This window comes from Symphalangus syndactylus, chromosome 14 (genome assembly GCF_028878055.3).
Source record: "Symphalangus syndactylus isolate Jambi chromosome 14, NHGRI_mSymSyn1-v2.1_pri, whole genome shotgun sequence".
Taxonomy (NCBI): Eukaryota; Metazoa; Chordata; class Mammalia; order Primates; family Hylobatidae; genus Symphalangus; species Symphalangus syndactylus.
The window spans coordinates 75,493,484-75,514,300 of NC_072436.2; the positions used below are offsets into that span (position 1 = coordinate 75,493,484).

The window sequence follows — 20,817 nt, forward strand, 5'->3', positions numbered from 1 at the left end:
AGCCTTGAACTGGAAATTTGAAGTCCCAAGCTCATCATTTTCTTTCCTTATGTTCTCCAGCCTAATGAGAAGCATGTCCTCCTTATTTTCATTAAAAGGAACTACAGCATCAAATGCTTAGTAACCTAGAGCCTAGCTTTCTATAAAACTTGATTACAGGTCCCTAAAGGTAATAATTTTACATTACTGTCTTGTCATTGCAGGCCATAAAGTATCAGTGCCCTCTTTACCTCTAGAAATAGGCTCATTAATGCCTGTAAATCTAATCAGATCAGAAAATCAATTCTAGATAAGCCAGAACCAATTCAAAGAAATCATCCTAAGATTTTGCTCCTCTGGAACTACTCTGAGTACTGGATTTTTTTTTTTAAGTGCCATAATTGAACTTTCAGTGAGAGAATTCTCCCTGTTGAGTTTAAATTCACAGAGAGCAGGCTCCAGACACCCAGCACAGACTGAGTGTCCTCTGGCAAGGCTGATCCAAGATGGCCTTCACCTTGTTTATCCTCCTTCTCTCAGAACATCTTGTTTCTCCTGTAGGCTTTGACAAAATAGTTGAGTCTAAATTCTATAAATACAGGGTACTGAGAAGATTGTTTTGCCTGGGAACATTTTTTAAAGCCCCAAGTGTTAATAGGTGGTGTTGTAATAATCTCCTGTGTCCTATTAATTTCTGAGGTCCTGAAAGAACCACACTTATTCTTAGGAGAGATGTCTGATCTTGAAGTTACTGAAGAAACCCCAACTTTATCCAGGTATTGAGGACCTCTCTGAAGGACTCTGAGCAGAATTTAACATTCAGGAGTGATTTCTTTAAATTTTAATTTTATTTAAGAAATTTGGCTCTTCCGATTCTCCATGATGGTGCAGGATCAAGGTGAAAAGAAGATCCCCACTCGGGAGCTTCACATCCACAAACTTGCCTCAATATCTGTGTGGGGAGGGTAGAGACAGACTGACCTGAGCAGCTCACAGGCCAGACCCCCGTGTTTTCCAAAGCCAAGTACAGCATCAGATCCTTCAGCATCAGGAGAAAGGAAGAGATTGCCATTCACTGCACACTCTGAGGGGCCAGGGCAGAAACAATCCTGGAGAAAGGTCTAAAGGTGCAGGAATACGAGTTAAGAAAAGAACAAAAATAACCCCTCAGATACTAGAAACTTTGGTTTTGGGATCCAGAAACACACTGATATAGGTATCAACTGTGACTCAAGCACTGGTTATCTATGACCTGGACTTCAAAGTGGTGCTGGATAGGTGAGGTTTTAGCATCGCAGACAAGAAGTGTGGGACAGACTGCACTGGGGACAAACAGAGTCAGCAAAGAGGAGGCCATGTGCTGGTTTCAGCAGAAGTGTGATAGGATTATTCTTCCTGGTAAAAAAGTTCCCATTTCTACCCAAAAGGCCAATACAAAGTTTTCAGTGGGGAAGCAGGGGGAAAGGAAAAGAAACATAAACTGTAATTCATGGGGCAAGATATATATATGTATATGTGTGTGTGTGTATATATGTATATATATATGTATAATTTTCAGGCAGGGTCTCACTCTCACCCGGACTGGAGTGCAGTGATGCAATCTTGGCTCACTGCAACCTCAGTCTCCTGGGCTCAAGTGATCCTCCCACCTCAGCCTCCTGAGTAGCTGGGACTACAGGCGCACACCACCACGCCTGGCTAATTTTTTTTGTAGTTTTTGTAGAGATGGGGTTTTGCCATGTTACCCAGGCTGGTCTCGAACTCCTGGGCTCAAGTGATCCACCGGCCTCCTTGGTCTCCGAAAGTGCTGAGATTATAGGCGTGAGCCACCATGCCTGGCCGATAATTTTATTTTGGACTCTAGTTCCCATTAAACATTAACTTAAAATTTTTGGACTTTGGGTTCATTGGACTGAATTTAAAAAGTTAAATTTTAGGACTTTAATTTTCCTTGGGCATTTGATAGCAGCAGAGATGTTTATATTCAAATTTGGGCCCTCCCTATTTGTTAGAATTTTATTATTGGAGCATCTTTTTGTTGTCATTTAATTCGCTTCAGAACCAATGCTGGGCAGCATTAGATAGTGCGGCTGGATGTAATTTTAGAAGAAAAGCAGAATAAGCTTTGGTACAACTTGACCTTAGAGCATGTGTCAAATTGTATTTTATGAAATTGGCCTTGTGTCAAATTGTATTTTATGAAATTGGCCTTTGGTGAAATAAGCCAGACACAAAAGGACAAGCACTGTATGATTTCACTTTTATGAGGTATCTAGAAGAGCGAAACTCCTAGAGACAAAAAGTAGAATGGGGTTGCCAGGGGCTGGAGCCGGGGGGAATAGGGAGTTACTGTTGCATGGGTACAGAGTTCAACTTGGGAAGGTGAAATTCTGGAGAGAGAGAGAGAGAGAGTGGTAGTGGTACACAGCAATGCAAATGTACTAAATGCTACTGCAGTGTGCATCTAAAAATAGTTAAAATAGTAACTTTCATGAAGATTTCACCACAATTTTAAAAAGGAAAACAATAGCCACAAAAATATTTCCAGTCCCACATGCTCTTCCAAAACCTTGCTACTCTCCCATTAGGAGTAAGAGTCTCTCTTCCTAACAGAAGACAGCAGCAGTGATGCTGTGTGGATTCTGAGACCCAGTCATGAAAGACGACGCTGCTCCTGCCTGGTTCTCTCTTCATTTCAACATGGACCTTTGGAGCCCTGAGCTAAGCTGAATCCACCCTGCAGGACAGACCATGTGGGACGGTTACATACCGATAGAGAGAGCTGCCCAAGGAGCCCAGCTGTGCGAGTCTTCCTGGTTCATGTGCCAGGCATGCGAGTGAGGAAGGCATCACACTGACTGCAGCCCTGGCCGCTGACAGAGAGACTCCAAGTGAGAACTGCCTGCCGAGCCCAGTCAACCCACAGCTGTGAGAGACAATAATCATAGATTTTTTTTCTGACACTAAATTTGGTGTAGTTTATTATAACAGCAATAGACAACTGGAACACAGCCCACTTAATTTTTGTTTTAAGACAGGATCCCGCTCTGTCACCCAGCGTGCAGTGGTACAATTACATTTCACTGCAGCTTTGATCCCTTGGGCTCAAGCAACTCTCCCACCTCAGCCTCCTGAGAAGCTGGAACTACAGGCATGTGCCACCATGCGTGGCTAATTTTAAAAAGTTCTTTTGTAGAGATGAGGTCTTGCTATGTTACCCAAGCTGGTCTCAAACTCCTGGGCTCAAGAGATCCACCTGCCTCAGCTTCCCAAAATGCTGGAGTGACAGGCATGAGCCACCAGGCCCAGCCCCGTTTAACTAATGTTTTCATCTAACACATTCATTTTTATGATCACCTGACCCCAAGAGCCTTCTTGGGGTAAAGTGGACGCTGCCTGCCAGCAGTCCCAGGAGGATACTCTAAGGCCATTCAGTGTCAGAAGGTGGGAGCAACACCTCCTAGGTCATTTGCCATTTCTTCTTTCCTGAGGGGGGCTGCAACATCCTTGGCTGGTGGCACACTTGATAGAGGATTCCAATGCATTGGGAGAACAAACAGCTGGAGGCTGTTATGGGGACGCTTGTTCCCCACTTCTTATGTTTCCTGTAGAAACTTTTACCTAGAACCCTACTACTGGCCTTTCTCTTCACCTCCCCTCAATCTTCTTCTCAGATGTGACATCTGGTAGGTGACTTCTCAGAAGTGACATCTGAGAGAACGATCTGGGTATGCTGACCCAACCCCTTCCTCCCTTCTTTTGAGATGGCCTGTGCTCTGGTTGACATCTCTGCTGTACAGTACAAAGCATTCGTCCAGCTGGGCCTGGGACTGGGGACTGCCTAATTCATAAGTTAAGCCTGTATAAGCCCAGTTGGCTGTACACCTTAGCCTTGTTATTTTAACAACTTCAGAGATAATAAAAGTGATATTGTAATTTCCATCTGCCAAGCTCCTGTGTCTATCTCAGAATAGTTGAAAACTCAGGAGGGTGGAAAAAAGGATGTAAATTCTTTGTCTTTGCTCCAGCCTCTCTCTGCCTTTCATTATCTCCTTTTCAGTCACTTGTCAAATCTGGCTTTAAAGTTATTTGTGGACTTCTCATAGGTCACTACTGCATCGCACAGGTAGTCCTCAACTTTAATGATTGTGCTTTAAAACTAAGCACCCTTTTCGCACTCTACACTGACACTTCTAAACTGAGTGTTACATGTCAAATTCAGGCTGTCATGCATAAGCTGGCAAAAACGAACATTCCCAGCTATCCCACAGCAGAGTTGCTTACCAGCCAGCTGCTGTGTTCTACGGTTTCATCACTTTCGTTGGCATGGCAGTTTGGGGACAATTATTTAAATACTTTATTAAATTTGCAGTGATTGTTTTATTAAAAAAAGTAAAGTGGAAAAATGAAAATATTCATCCTGGTGACAAAAAAAATAAAGACCTCATAAAACTTGATGCAGTTGAGATAAAGATGGAGATCATTAGGCATGCTGAATGTTAGGGATGGAACCTCGATTTGGGTGTTTGTTTTATTTACAAGGGGTGACTTTTGTGTTTAACCGTGACAAGGAAGAATAAAGTGAACAAAATGTATAGAACATAATGTATAGTCAGGGTTCTCCAGAGAATCAGAGCCAACAAGATATGTATCCTGAGAGAGCAGCAGAGACTTATTTTAAGGAATTAGCTCATGTGATTGTGAGAGCCAGCAAGTCCAAAATCTGCAGTCCAGTCTGAAGGCCACCAGGCTGGAGACCCAGGAAAGAACCAGTGTCGCAGTTCAAATCTAAAGGCCACCTATTGACAGAATTCTTTCTAACTCAGAGGAGGTCAGTGATTTGTTTTACTCAGGCCTCAACTGATTGGATGAGGCTCACCAACATCACTCAGGGCAATCTGTTTTCCTCAAAGTCCACCGACTTGGCTGGGCATGATGGCTCAAGCCTGTAATCCCAGCATTTTGGGAAGCCAAGGCAGGTGGATCATTTGAGGTCAGGAGTTTGAGAGCAGCCTGGCCAACATGGTGAAATGCTGTTTCTAGTGAAAATACAAAAATTAGCCAGGTGTGGTGGTGCATGCCTGTAATCCCAGCTACTCAGGAGGCTGGGGCATGAGAATCACTTGAACCCAGGAGGAGGTTGCAGTGAGCCAAGATTGCACCACTGCACTCCAGCCTGGGTGACAGAGCGAGAGTTCATTTAAAAAAAAAAAAAGTCCAACTACTTAAATGTTAATCTCATCCAAAACACCCTCACAGAAACATGCAGAAAATCTTCCATCACATACATATCTGAGCACTATGGCCCAGCCAAGTTGACACACAAATTAACCACAACATATGGTGGAAATAGAGCTTCAAAATGATGTTCCAAAGGCAAGCAATATTATACTTTTAAAATCTCTGGGAATATACCCCTTTTGTATATTATTTTGAAATCCTTAGAAATTTACAATTTTTTTTATACTTCAGTGTAGTTTTAAGGAGCAGAAAATTAAGGGACTGCCTATAAATTCCTTGAGGAAAGGTGTTATGTCTTTATGACAAGAATGAGATTGGCAGCAAACAACTGTATACCTGACTAACAGTGGCCTGAACAAATAAGGACATAATTTTCTCACCTTATGAGAAGGCTGGAGGTAAGTGGCTGCTTGTATTGGTTCAGAAGTTCAGTGGTGTTGGGACTGACACCACTGTGATTCTCTTTGCCTTTCCCCCATGGTTTCAAGATGATGACTGCATCCACATTCAAGGAAAGAAGAAGAAAGTGCTGCAGTTCCATTTTATCGGGAAAGCAAACACTTTCCCAGAAACCTCACCAGATTATGCTTATATCTCATTGGCTAGAACCATGTCACATGGCCACCCCTAGCTGCAAGGGAGGCTGGGTAAGCAAGTATTTATTTGGCCGTATTACTGCTTTGAACAAACTTAAGGTTCTATTAAGGAAGAGACAAGTGAGATAGATTTTGAATAGATGGTAAATCATGTCTGCTATAATCCTATATATCTTTTATTCTTGATGCCTGCTCAGGACTTAGGATACAACTTCTATCAATAGAAGGTACTCAATAAATATTTATTAATTAAAAAGGTAGAAAAAGAAGCAAAACTTGATTTTTTTCTCTCATTCTCTGTGAGATTCTTTCATCAGATGGCAATACTGAATTTTTTTTTCTAATTCCCATATAATTGCTCACCCTTCTGTTGGATAATATTAGGTTTATTATTAGATAATAAACACCAACTGTCATTTATTGCATGTTTACTAAGTACCAGACACTAATTTATGTACCTTATGTATACTAACTTTAATCTTTAACATAATCCTGGGAGGTAAGTAGTATTACTGTCCTATATCATAGATAAGGAGACTGAGGCACAGAGAGATTAAGTAACTATAACTTGTTCCAGATCACAAAGCTGGAAAGTGGCAGAATTGGGTTAGGAATAGAGTTGGCAGACTTAGCAAATAAAAATTACAAGATGTCCAGTTAATTTTATATTTTCGATAAACAGGGTTTTTTTTTTTTTTTTTTTTTTTGAGACGGAGTCTCGCTCTGTTGCCAGGCTGGAGTGCAGTGGGGCGATCTCGGCTCACTGCAACCTCTGCCTCCCAGGTTCAAGCAATTCTCCTGCCTCAGCCTCCTGAGTAGCTGGGACTACAGGAGCGTGCCACCACGCCCAGCTAATTTTTGTATTTTTTTTTTTTTTAGTTGAGACGGGGTTTCACCATGTTAGCCAGGATGGTTTCTATCTCTTGACCTCATGATCCGCCCGTCTGGGCCTCCCAAAGTGCTGGGATTACAGGCATGAACCACTGTGCCCAGCCCAATAAACAGTTTTATTAGTATAAATATGTTCCATGCAATATTTGGAACCTACTTATGCAAAAACATTATTTGTTGTTTATCTGAAATTTGCATTTAACTGGATGTCTTGTATTTCATCTGGTAACCCTAGTTAAGAACCCAGGCAGTGTGACTTCAGAGCCTGTACTCTTAATCACAACTTCATACTCCCTTTCCTAACGTATGAGTTTAATCTTCATCAATTACAACTTATAATTATCCTTTGTATTTACTTGTTTACTTATTTAGTACCCATGCCCCTCACTATAATATAAGCTCCATGGGGGAAGGGAGCTATTTGTCTAGTTCACTGCTGAATCTTCTGTGGCTGGAACAGTGCCTGGTACAGAGTAGATGCCCAATAACTTCTTGTTAAAGAAATGAAGATGATGTCCTTTTTAGTAGCATGATCTGATTTGAATGTGGAAGAAAAGCTATGGAAAGGTTTTATTACTATCTGCCACATACTGCAGTATCTCCTTATGGCACCCTCCCCTGCAATACATTTTGTTGCGGTCAAGAGCGGCCATGTACTTGCTTTGGTCAATGAATTGTGAATGGAAGTGATTTGTGTCTTTAAAAGCTGGTACATGACACATGATATGCTTCTCTCCTGCCATCTGGTTGGCAACATTCAGATGAAAGCTACTCCATCATCTTGAATCCTGGAGTGAAGATGACATGGGGAAGAACTAAGCTGATCTTTGATTTGATAAACAGACAGCATGAGTGTAAAATGAACCTTTATTGTAAGTCAATGAGGCTGGCCGGGGCACGTTAATGATTATGGCATGCCCTTGACTGATTATATTCTTCACTGACATGCTGCCTAGCATGCAGAGGCCATGCGACCCTTGGGGAGGCTCCTACTTGCCTTGGAAAAGTAGCTCCTCCTCTTCTCAAATGTAATAATGGAAACCTTACATGTGTGGATCCAGGGGTAAAGCTCTTTGTGGTGTATAGCAACAGAATGTTAAGTCAAAGTGGTTGTCAACAAAGTTTATCGAACGGCAGCCATATTTCTTATAATGAACACTGGTTTGCCTGGAACCTTGAAGTAACCATGAATTTTTCCTAAACCCTAATACTATCAGAAAGAAGCAAATCACCCAACAATAAGATCAGTAACTAAAACCAACAAACCCCAAAGGCATCTCACAGTGCTGGCATATGTCTCTGCCATAGCTCATGCTCATAAACTGCAATGAGCCAACCCTGGCATCATGAAGGACCCCGATTTTAAAAATGGATAAAGAAGTTCTGAAAGCCTGGGCAACATAGTGAGACCATTTTCTTTAAAAAAAAAAAAATAGCCAGGCATGGTTGGTCATGCACCTGTAGTTCCAGCTACTTGGGAGACTGAGGCACGAAGATTACTTGAGCCCAGGAAGTCAAGATTGCAGTCAGCCATGATTGCACCACTGCACTCCAGCCTGGGCAATAGAGTGAGACCCTGTTTCTGGAAAAAAAAAAAAAGTTCTGGAGATACGTGCTAGTGATGATTCACACTAATGTGAATGTACTTAATGCCACAGAAGCATACACTTAAAAATGGTTAATGTTCTGTGTATTGCACTACATAAACACAAAATGGTGAATCACTTACTTTGTTTGTCTGATGTGTTATTCCTGATGGGCTACTTAAGACTTATTGGTTGCAAGTTACAGAACCAATGAGAACTAGTTTGAACAAAAAAAGGTAAATTGTAAGGATCCTGGGTTGTATCTCAGAACCCCAGGGCAGGAAGGCTAGGAGGGCTCAGGAAGGACTAGAATTAGGAACTGGAAGGCCACTTGGACTCTTCCTGGTCTCGGCTTTTCTCTGTGATTCGACTTCGCCTTCACTCTCACTGAAGCCTAGTTTCTCTCTTCCTGGCCCCCTGGGTGGAAAATACTTGCTGCCTTCTCCTCTTCATAGCTCCAAGTTTACTCAACATGTTACACTCCCATGTTGAGAAGAACGCATGCTCTCTCACTCCCAACTGCATATTCCCAGGAAAGTGAGGCTGATTGGCATGTCCTGGGTCAGCTGGCCTCCCTGGGGGTACAAACATGGCGGATTCCGAGAGAGGAGTGACTGGGCACGAACATCAAACAGTGCCTTAATATTTGGGACTATTCGTCACACTCAACCAGATCATGTTCTTTTCTGAAGCTCTTGGCACAGAGTTCCATTTCGTTTCACGAGCATAAAAAGAGACACAGTGATATGAATTGCATGGTTAGTAGACAAGTCAGGATCCCTTCGTCTCCTCCTGTATGGCCAAATTCTCCACTTTCACAGCGACAGGAGATGTGGGTCCTTTCTGTAGTGTTTTGTCTCCAGCCCAGTCCTCCATTGGGCTCCAGCTCTGAAGGGAGCACAATACATGCTCTGTGTTTGACCACAAGTGCTTGATAAGGCCTTGGCTTATAGCCCAACTGCTTGCTCCACTTTCTCTGGGTCCCACAGACCCCACAAGGTACTGGAAGACTTTCTTATAGTATAGGGAGCTCTTTCCATTTTGCCTTTGTCGTATGCAACTCCCTGTTTGTCAGTTTTTGGCCAATGAGATAATCTCTTCGGCTCCCTCATAGGGCTTTGTTTTCTAACCCTCCAGAGGCCGCTACTCTCGATGCATCCTTCAATGCCTCTCACTTGCCAGGAGATTGCAGGGATGTGTTTATCCAGAGTCAAGTGTAACAGGTATAAATTTGCTTCACAACATTCAGGTATGAGAAATGTCATACTTCTCCTTTTTAAAAAATTTTGTACCTTCCGATTGTGAGCACCTGCCTGCCAACTGATGGGAAGCCAAGTGTAGCCCCATCCCTGGAGCAGGCCTCCATCTCCATGGAACCAGAGTCTGTGAAGAACCTGATCCTAGGCGGAGGCAAACAGCCAGCCGTGCAGTTGCTCCCCAGCCCCTGCTGCCCTGGCTCACAAGGAACCTCCCCATGGGCCTTAAGGTCCCTGGGGCACTGCAGGGGGTGTGTGCAGGTCTCTGCCTCTGTGGCACTCTTCCTCCCCTAGGTCCCCTATCTCTAGAGTCTCTGTCTCCCCTTTGGACAGGTCATACCCACGCATTAATCTTTAGCCTTACCTCATCCCTCTGCAACGTTTGAGACTGGGCTTTGAAAAACATTTATTAATTGTCCCATGAGGCAAGTGAAGCTCCTACTAACATGCCATAGCACAGTGGGGGAGGGGACAGAGGTAGGTACCATTGATTCCCCTTGTTGGCCTTGAATACCAGACACCACTGACTTCTTCATCAGAAGCTGCCGCAACCACTGTTTTGCAACACCTCCCAGTTTCCCACCTCAGCAAGGAGAGGAAGGCATCCACCCAGATCCCATCATGGTCTTGGAACAGGAAGACCCCACTACAGCGCCTCATCCCCAGAGGTCATGCCAACAGCAGCAGTGTCAGGGGGAAGACCCCTTGCTATGCAGCTTCCTATGGGAAATGGTGAGCACAGGAACTTTTTGACAAAAAATAATGCAATGTTAACTAAGTTATTTTATTTTTAAAAATTTATTGTGGTAAGAAAACTTAACATAAGATCTACCCCAAAAAATTTTTAAGTGTACAATACATTATCATTAAACACATTTTTTTTTTTTTTTTTTGAGACAGAATCTCGCTCTGTCACCCAGGATGGAGTGCAGTGGTGCAACCTCGGCTCACTGCAAACTTTGCCTCCCGGGTTCAAGCAATTCTCCTGCCTCAGCCTTCCAAGTAGCTGGGATTACAGGCACATACCACCACGCCCGGCTAACTTTTTTATATTTTTAGTAGAGACGGGGTTTCACCATGTTGGCCAGGCTGGTTTGACCTCATGTGATCCACCTGCCTCAGCCTCCCGAAGTGTTAGGATTACAGGCATGAGCCACCGCACCTGGCCGGCCAATTTTATAAAATACATTATTTAACTCAGAAATAAATAAGAAGCATTACCCTGGGTACGGCCTTCCCCAGGAGATAAAAGATTTGAATTTTCAGTTTCCATTACAACCTCAAGTTCCAACTCCTCTACACTGTAAGCCCATAGAGGTCGGCATCCCCTGTCTTAATCATCTCTGTCCTCCTCACACCCAGGCATGACAGACCTCCGTAGTAATTTGGCGAATTAATCTCTTTTGGTTTCTGGTTCTTCATTTAAGCCCTCACACGAGGATGACAGATAAAATCTTCGTCTGACATTTCCTTCTGGACCTGCAAAGAGAAAGCACTTGTGATATTTTGCATCTGAAATGAGGCTGAAGTTAAACAACTCCCAGGACAGTTGTGTAAACAAATAGGCTGGGAATATCTATTAGCCCTCAGGGACTGGGAATTCACTCCTGAATCACCCTGCTGTGCCTAGACAGGTTGGGAACTGAGGCCAGCATCCATTGATTCATCAGCACTTCCTCCAAGAGTAAGACCCACCATCTGAACTTTCACTCTCCAAACATTTGTTATAGAGACTTAGCAACATTTTTACTTAAAATTTGCTATGTGATGCAGGCTCAAGAATTGGTAGCTTAAAAAAGAAAAGAAAAAAATGTGCTATATGAATCAAAACACTCTATTATAATCTGCTCTCCAGCAACCTTCCAGGTCCTAGTGCAAGGGTGGAGGATGTGCGACAGGGACATCTCAGCTCTCCTCCTGGTAGAAGTGCCTCTCATGTCTATGTTGTTCTGCCACATTGAGAAGATGTCTTGTAAGAAAGTTGAAAAGCCTATGAATAAAGCAACTGAGCCTAAGAGGCCTAAACAACCCCCATAAATTAGAAGAAAAGTTGGGGCCAGGCATGGTGGCTCATGCCTGTAATCCCAGCACTTTGGGAACCCAAGGTGGGTGGATCACCTGAGGTCAGGAGTTCGAGATCAGCCTCATCAACATGGTAAAACCCCGTCTCTACTAAAAATACAAAAATTAGCCGGGCATGGTGGCGGGCGCCTGTAATCCCGGCTACGCAGGAGGCTGAGGCAGGAGAATCGCTTGAACCCAGGAGGCGGAGTTTGCAGTGAGCAGAGATTGCGCCACTGCACTCCAGCCTGGGCAACAAGAGCAAAACTCCATCACACACACACACACACACACACACACACGAAAGAAAAAGAAAAAAGTTGAATGTGATCAAGTGTATTGTGAAAGGCAAAATCATATGTGATATGAACATAGGCATGCACATGTCCTGTGTATGTGCAATTCTTTCTGTGCACACTGTATTCACTGTGGATTCTTTTTATTATCATTATTATTATATTTAAGTTTTAGGGTACATGTGCACAATGTGCAGGTTTGTTACATATGTATACATGTGCCATGTTGGTGTGCTGCACCCAATAACTCGTCATTTAGCATTAGGTATATCTCCTAATGCTATCCTTCCCCCCTCCCCCCACCCCACAACAGTCCCCGGAGTGTGATGTTCCCCTTCCTGTGTCCATGTGTTCTCATTGTTCGATTCCCACCTATGAGTGAGAACATGCGGTGTTTGGTTTTCTGTCCTTGCGATAGTTTACTGAGAATGATGATTTCCAGTTTCATCCATGTCCCTACAAAGGACACGAACTCATCATTTTTTATGGCTGCATAGTATTCCATGGTGTATATGTGCCACATTTTCTTAATCCAGTCTATCGTTGTTGGACATTTGGGTTGGTTCCAAGTCTTTGCTATTGTGAATAGTGCCGCAATAAACATACGTGTGCATGTGTCTTTATAGCAGCATGATTTATAGTCCTTTGGGTATATACCCAGTAATGGGATGGCTGGGTCAAATGGTATTTCTAGTTCTAATAAGTGATGTCACTATTTTTATATTTTTGTGATGGAGAAGTAAAATGTAGTTCATATCTCATAACTCAATCCAATATGATAGTGTCTTGAACACAAAGGTACCCACTGATGATTTCACCCAATGTTAAATAATTAGGTAATTGTTCAATGTTTCATACCAGTGGTTCTTAGACCTCAGCAAGCATCAGAATCTCTTGGAGCTTTTGCTAAAACTCAGATTGCTGGATCCCATCTCAGAGTAAACCTTGGCTTTAGTAGGTTTAAAACAGGGTCTAAGAATTTGCTTTTTTTTTTTTTTTTTTTTGAGAAAAGGTCTGGCTCCATTGCCCATGCTGGAGTGCAGTGGTGAGATCTTGGTTCACTGCAACCTCTGCCTCCCAGGTTCCAGCTCCAGCCATCTTCCCACCTCAGCCTCCCAAGTAGCTGGGACCACAGGCATGTGCCACCATGCCTGGCTAATTTTTTTGTACTTTTTGTAAAGATGAAATTTCACCATGTTGCCCAGGCTGATCTCGAACTTCTGAGCTCAAATGATCCCCCTGCCTTGACCTCCCAAAGTGCTGGGATTACAAGTGTGAGCCACCATACCCACCCTTGATAATCTGAGTTTTTTACAAGTTTCCCAAGTGGTGCTGATGCTGCTGGTCCAGGTTCATACTCTGGGAAACACTGATTTCTATTGTTCAGAGCTCCTTGGTGGATGTTTATGTAAATGTTTTGAGTGTTTTAGTGATTAAGAGGATATTGATTGGAGTTTTTGGATAGGTTGGCAATGTATTATCATTTTCTCTATTTTATTTATTTTTCATTTTTTATTTTTTAAAATTTTAATTTATACAGATGTATGTTGTCCAGGCTGGTCTCAAACTCCTGTCCTCAAGCAGTTCTTCCACCTTGGCATCCCAAAGTGCTGGGTTTAATGGGCTAGGTGTGAGTCACCACACCCCACCCCTTTTCTATATTTTAATGAAATATAGACACTTGTTATCCTAAAATTTTCTTTTTCTTTCTTTCTTTCTTTTTTTTTGCCATGATCTTCATGAACACACTAAAATGTTCTATGCAGCATATTTTTAGGAGCAGATTCGGTTCAGATAATTTATTATGTCTGTGCTGCCAACTTGAGGCTGCCTGAGAGTTTGTTGGGAGCTCCAAACTCCCCAGTCACCACAGAAGCCACCTTTTCACCCAGTGGGCCCACACTCGGGATCTGAACTCTCTGATAGATGGGCCATGCTGGGGAGACAGCAGCAGCCTGAAAAGGGTTCACAGCCCTCCAAGAAAAAGGGAGAAAAGACCCTGCATTTGACTGCAACACTAAAGAACCCTTTCATTGCTCATGAAAAGAGTTTGGAGAATATTGGCCAGGAGCCCAGAGCTAGGGGATCCAGGGCTGTGGGCAAGATATTAAGTGCCCTGGAAAGGCCCCTTTGGGCAATTTAGGGAATCCCTGGGCTGGTATTGGAAGGCATTGATGGAAGAGATTGAATGGCCACCTACCCCTCTACTGGGGCCTGAGGAGGGGTCAGTGCCCCGGCCTGCACAGGGGCTGTAGACTGCTGCTGTTGGGGCCAATACTAGGCCAGGGAAAAGGAAAGAAGGGAAAAATGAAGCATGAGAGAACTATTTTCAACTTTAAGGATGCCAAATGGGGTTTTAAACATTATAGACAAATGAAGTAGGGTAGGGAGCTTTATTTGCTCAAGGAGTCGGGAATCCCAGCCTCTCTTACCCCAGTATCATTTTTCAGAATTCACCACTGGCTTTTTGAGTCAGGTCTGGAAACTTAAGCTTCTCCTTGGCATGAAATCAGAAGACGTGAACACCAGATTTTCCTATTCTGTGAGATGAGCTGGACAGAGGCTCCAGGAAGTGAGATCTGGGGCATTCCACCTCTGCTGTGTCTCCTTTGAGACTACAATATCATTCATTCTGAGGTTCCATTCTTACATGTAGTCATTCTTGGTCTGCCCATTTGGAAAAGGGTACTAGGAATACCTGTCCTACCCATTGTCATGAGGGTGTTATGGGGATCCATACACTCTGAAAAGTGTGTGACTGAATTATTGGAATATTGATGAAGAGTGGAAGTCCTTGTGTTTGAGATTGTGTGTAAGGAGTTCTTCATTCTATGAGGGTGGGGGTTTGTCTTGTTTTTCACTGATATCCCCAACTATTAGAACAATGATTGACACATACTGGGCACTCAAAAAAAGTTTATTGAATGAATACATGTGAAAAAAAAATACAAAGAGTTATAGAATTTAACAACTGGAGAGATCTTTAGAAATCATGTCAAATCTCAATTTATAAGTCCCAGCAAGGTTTATGCTCCTCTCCAAGCTATTACAGCCTCAAAGGTCAACAAGTGAACAGACTTCCCAGATGGAGCTGACCAAAGTCTTGCATTCAGTTTCTCTTACTGCTTTGCAGTGACATGAAACTAATTAAGAAAAACAAAACAAAACAAAACAAAACTTAAGCTCTCATGATTGATTCTTTTTTTTCTTTTGGCAAGGGCGAAAACACATTCCAGTCCATCTCTGAGCTTAACATGTCTGGTCCTATTACGCTTTTAAAAAGTAAAAAGAGAAGAAAACAAACAAACAAACAAACAAACAAAATCCAACACTTGGAAACTTGCTTGGCATCCAGTGTACTCATTCCTGGTTCATGGAGCAGTCAGAAAACACATATCATCTGTGAGTCCCTTCTCAGGCACAACTGAAGCCAGAGCGTGGACTACGACAGTCTAGCTTCCCAAAGGCTCTTCCACATCTCGGACCCACCAGCAGCTCATCTCTCTGCCAGAGCAATCTGATTGACAATCATCAATCAGGAAGGACTTCAGAGGTCTTGTGGCCCCTTTACTACAGAGGCTTGCCACAGTCACCTAGCCGGCGAGTGACGGCCTGGACCCTCCCCATTTGCCAGGTCCAAGGACATTTATTAGAAAGGACGCTGCTCACCACTGACCCTGGACACCTCTGAGACCACTGGGCCTGTCACGTGGGGGGTGTGAGTGGGGAAACCCAGCAGGATGTGGGTTAACGGCAGGGGAAGTTGCACGTCTTCCTCTGCTGCCTCTCACTACTGTAGCACCAGAGAGCCATGACTGTTCATGTTGCCGGTCCTAGATGCTCTCTGGCCTGTCCTGAACTTTCTCTGGCTCTTTCTTCATGATTTCATGAGCTTTTATGATGAAGCCTCTGTGTATGTTTGTGTGAGCAGCAGAAAAGGTGCAGAAAGATGTTTGTTAAACTGTTAGCAGTGGTTACCTGGGGCAGTGGGATTGGAGTCAGGCAGATGGAGATGATGAACTTTTCCTTACTCTGTCTCTGTGTTGCTTGAACTTGTTATAACCACCATGTATTACACATGCAACTTTAAAGAATCCAATAAAATTAGAAAGCAAGTCGCAAAGGGAGACACACAGTATGATATCATGCCCATAAAATCCAAAATCCAAAACTCCCATAAACAATATGTCATATTGTGTATGGGGTATCCTATGTATTGTTTATGGGGTCTAAACCTAGGGGCCTAGTAAAAAGCCTAAAGCCTGCTGGAAGACGCCACACTGGATGGGAAGAGCTCGTAGAGAAAGGAGGTGGAGTGATGTTGAGGAAGGCAACTTCAACTGGACCCATGGCGTTTTGTTTCCTAAGAAAACAAAAACCTCAAAGCAAATATGGTGAAAAGTTAATGTTCATTGGAGCGGACAATGGGTCTTTTATGACTGTTATGCTATTCTCCATACTTGTCCATTTGTTTGAAATATGTCAGAAACTAATTTAACTATAACAAAGGAGAGATAATTGAATTCATCCTTATTTGTAACTTATCTTGCACGGCACCCCATGTGTACCCCAGGTATAAGAAAGGAAAAAAGGAAAGAGGGAGGGGGAAAGGAAAAATCTAAGTGAGTTTTGGAGAGCTGGCTTGCTTTTCTGATCTTCTTTATTCTCCCAATGGGTTTTGTTCAGCAAATAAACATGGGAAAGAGGCAAAGTTAATGTCCCCTGGAGAAATGGATGGATGATTGGATGGATGGACAGATGGACAGGTGGGTAACCTCATGAGCCAACAGCTGCCAGGTTTTCAGAGCAGGTAGGAATTACCTTCATCATGGAGGCTGCGACTGGGACCGCTCACTGCCCACAGCTCACCTCTGGATGTGATATGATGCATTCATGAAGTTGGGCTCTTATGCCTTAGCCTGTAAGGCTGCAAGTGCCTCCTGTGCGAATGAGTAGCTAGAACACAAAGAGCACCTACGGCCCGTTCCACCCCTGTGTCCCATGGGGAATATTCTGGGTGGTCTTTCCCCAGCCCCAAGTTGAGACCTGCAGCTATGACGGTGGGGACCCAAGGGGGACAGTAGCTCCTCGCTGCTCTTGAGGGCCAGGAACTAATAATAAACCATGTGGCCATTTCATAGGAACCACTTCAAATTTTTTTCTCAAAAAACGATAAACTTCCTGAGAAATCGTGGACAGCAGAGGGGTTCTTCATTGTACCTTTTTTCTTGGGGCATGTAACCTGGACCTGGGGAGGTGAGGGTCTGGCCAGGGTCACAGCTAAGGACATGTGTCCTGGCTCAGAGAGCAGAGCAGTGCTCGCCCACTAGCCAGCTCAGGTGGGCTCTAGAATTTAGTCTGGTGGAGAAGTGCCCACCCCACACAGGTGACAGCTCTTACTACACTCCAGGTGCTGTCTGCTTATCAGATGTTGTTTAATTCTCGCAGCAGCCTATGGGGTAGTTGAGTAGTGTGGCTGGAATATCATGGGTGTGTAGGGACGCCTTAGGAATGAACCTGCAGAGGTCAGTTGGGACTGGGCTGCGGAGGACCAGAATGCCATGCCAAGGATCCCTCCTCTGGGTGAGGGGGAGTGCTCAGGGGCTTTTGGTAGGGAAGTAATGTGACCTGACTTATTTTTTTGAGAATGGATTGGAGGGGCAAGAGCAGAGCAGAGGCTGAGAGAGGAGGTGATGGGGCATGAGGGATGGCGGCTGGGACTAATGCTGGGGCCTTGGGCGAGGACAGGGAGACAGCTTTCCGGTCTGGAGAGGGAAGCAGCATGGGGATCACTAGAGAGGAGAGCCAGAGAGGAGGCAGAGGCCCCAAAGGAGGAAGAAACCATGAACAGGAGTCTTGCTTAGGCTCTGTCCCCAACCAGCTTTGGAACCTTGGGCAAGTCACGTCATCCCTCCGGGACTCAGTTTTCACTGCTGTAAAATGATGGGGCTGAATGCATCCTCTCCCATGGTAAGAACGATGGGCCTTTTGCACATTTCTTTTGCTCCAGGGGTGGGGAAAGCCTGAACCATGGCATAATGCCTGGCACTGCCAGGAGCACCAGAGGAACTGCCAAAGTGGCAGGGAGTGGCCGGCACATGGGGCCAGTTGGCATTGCAGCAAGCAGCATGGCAATGCTAAGGCAAAGAGCAGGCCAAGGCTGCCGAGGCTTGCCAGCGTGGGCAGGATGCTGGAGTCACTGTGGCAGGGCTCCAGCAGACACGAGCAAGGCCGTCTGTGAACCGCATCCCCTCCTTACATAATCATCCTTACAGCAACATGTTTTCTCATTTCAGTTAAGCAGTGCCAGGCCTCTGATCAAATGGCTTTTGTAATCCTTGTTGTCAAGTTTAAGCTTGAGCAAACAGTAAGGCAGCCTCAGAGTCACCTCAGCCTTCTGACTCAGTGTCCCTGCGTGCAACGGATGGGGTGGGATCTTCTAAATGTCCCTTCTGACACTAAAATGCTAGGAGCCTTCTGTTAGAATTCCACCTTCTAGACCATACCATGCTGGGGGCACCCCCTGCCTCTGAGTGTGATCAAAGTTCACTGTGGCCTCAAACTCCTGGGCCCGAGTGATCCTCCTCCCTCAGCCTCCTGAGTAGCTGGGACCACAGGTGTGTACCACCACACCCAGCTAATTAATTTTTTTTTTTTTTTTTAAAGACAGAGTCTCACTATCTTGCCCAGGCTGGTCTTGAATTCCTGGCCTCTAGCAAGCCTCCCACCTCAGACTCCCAAAGTGCTGGGATTACAGGTGTGAGCCACCACACCCAGCCTTTATACATTTTGAAATATACTTTTCAGCTGTAGAGCCATGATATGTGATTTAAATTCTCTGTGCCTGTTTCCTTGGGCCTGGCAGAGAAAGTGTGAATAACCTATTGTGGCTGTATACCTGGGGATGATAATGCTACCTACTTTGCTATTAGGAATACTGAGTGAGAAAGTACGAGTGAAACCTTTAGCACAGAGCCAGGCACATTGTAAGTGCTCCATGAATGGACAGCTATTATTGTAATTATGCATTCAGCCATCAGAACTTACTGCACGTTGAGAGCTGTGCAAGGCTCAGGGGATAGGGTACTAACCAGTTAGGCTGACGAGCAAGTGTCCTGTCCTCACCGGCTTGCTGTCTGAAGGGGAGGCAGACCAGTCAACCAGTTTCCCTTAACTAGTACATGTGCCCTCTGCTAGGGAAGCAAGAGGGGCTGCAGGAGCCCACAGGAGGGCCACCCACCCCAGAGCCATGGACGGCAGGCCCCTGCAGCTGCCCTCTGCTGTCTGGATGCCTTCCCCTGGCCTGGAAAGAGCTTCCCCCAGACAGTTCCATGACTCACTCATTCATGTCATTCAGGACTCTGCTCAGGGGTCACCTCCACAAGGAGCCTTCTCCAATCTTTCTGCCTAAAACAATCCCCACCTACCCCGCCGCCTTTATCATTCCATTCAATGCCCTCGTGCTGCTTTATTCTCTTTATAGTACTGATATTTTCTACAAGCAGATTGTGGATCTGTTTTGAAAAATACGTTTATTGACCATTTACCCACCACAAAGTAAGCTTGGTGAAAGCAGGGGCTTTACCTATTTTGTATTCCTTATTGCATCCCCAGTGCATCCCCAGAACAATGCCCTGGTCACGGTGAGCCATCAATGCCTGTCTCGGGTGAACGAAGTGACCACTAAGCTAGATCCTGTAGGATGCATAGAGATTGACCAGGGAAAGGGTCAGAGAGAGAAGAGAGAATCTTCCAGGCAGAGGGAGCAGCATGTACAAAGCCAGGGGAGGAGAGCAGAACATGACGGGAGGTAGTTCTGTATGACAGGCATGTTCATTAACAGAGCAGGAGGAGCAGGCAGCAAGAGGAAGAGCTTTCTGCTGGAGCTTCTGAATCATGATGTGGGTCTGACCCCGTGGAAGGAGCCAGGGCAGGAAGGGTGATTGGAGAGGAAAGTCTCAGACTGCAGCGTGGTTCTACGAAGGTTTTGGCCAGGCAGATGGGGAGTCCCTGAGCCAAAGCTGGCCCTCAGAGGAATTCCCCATCAGGCAGAAGCTAGTGCCATGCTATACTCAGCCTTTGGCTGGAATTAGCTCAGGGGACATGTGGCTTTGGAGGGAGGCAGTGAGGGATCCTGAAGGGTGGGAACTGTGGCTGTCACTTGACTGCTCCCTGCAGCCGGAGACCTCGATGGTGCAATTCCATGGCTGCCCAACAAGCAGAGAGGGCAAGGAAGGAAGTGGTGAGAATTGAGTCTGGAGAGCTAAACATGGACCAGATCACCAAGGGTACTTCAGGCCCTGTTAAAGAGTTGGATTCTATCGTGAGGGCAAGGAGATGCCAGGATATGGTTTTGTTCAGGGGAAACAGAATGATTGGATTTGCATGTCAGAAGGATCACTTTGGCTATTATGTAGAACACGGAAATCAAAACCTTTTAAAAAGTCTAGACTAGTAATCCAGGCTCCCTTTATTATTATTATTATTTATTTATTTTTTTGGTTTTCATTCTCACTGTGAAAGCAGTTTGAGAAATAGACACAGGTGGCCTCCTCGTGGAAGTCAAACCTCACCTTTATTCCTGAATAAGCAGTTGGCAAATGTGCCTTCATCGTGAGGGCCAAATGGGTTTCCAATCACTCCCTGCCCAATGGTTCCCTCCAGTCTAGGCCTTGGGCAGCCGCCCAGTCATCCATCTGGGTCTCCTCTGGAGAATCACTGCCTTCCTCTGGCCAGGATGAGGAGGGGAAGAAGAGGCTGAGTCCCCGGCACTTATCATGGTCTTTCCATTGCTGAGCTCCACCTAATGGAGGAACATGGACACCTGTTACCCCAGGTGAGATGGCCATAAGTGTTAGCCCTAGAAGCACAGGGATGGGAAATCCATGTTCTCCACCTTTGCAGGTGAGAG

General features: G+C 44.8%; 1 pseudogene; it reads left to right on the top strand.

Annotated features, from left to right (window-relative positions):
* Positions 1-805: 805 nt before the first annotated feature.
* LOC129463024 (large ribosomal subunit protein uL5-like) lies at positions 806-20,523 on the top strand (annotated as a pseudogene).
* The last annotated feature ends 294 nt before the right edge of the window (positions 20,524-20,817 follow it).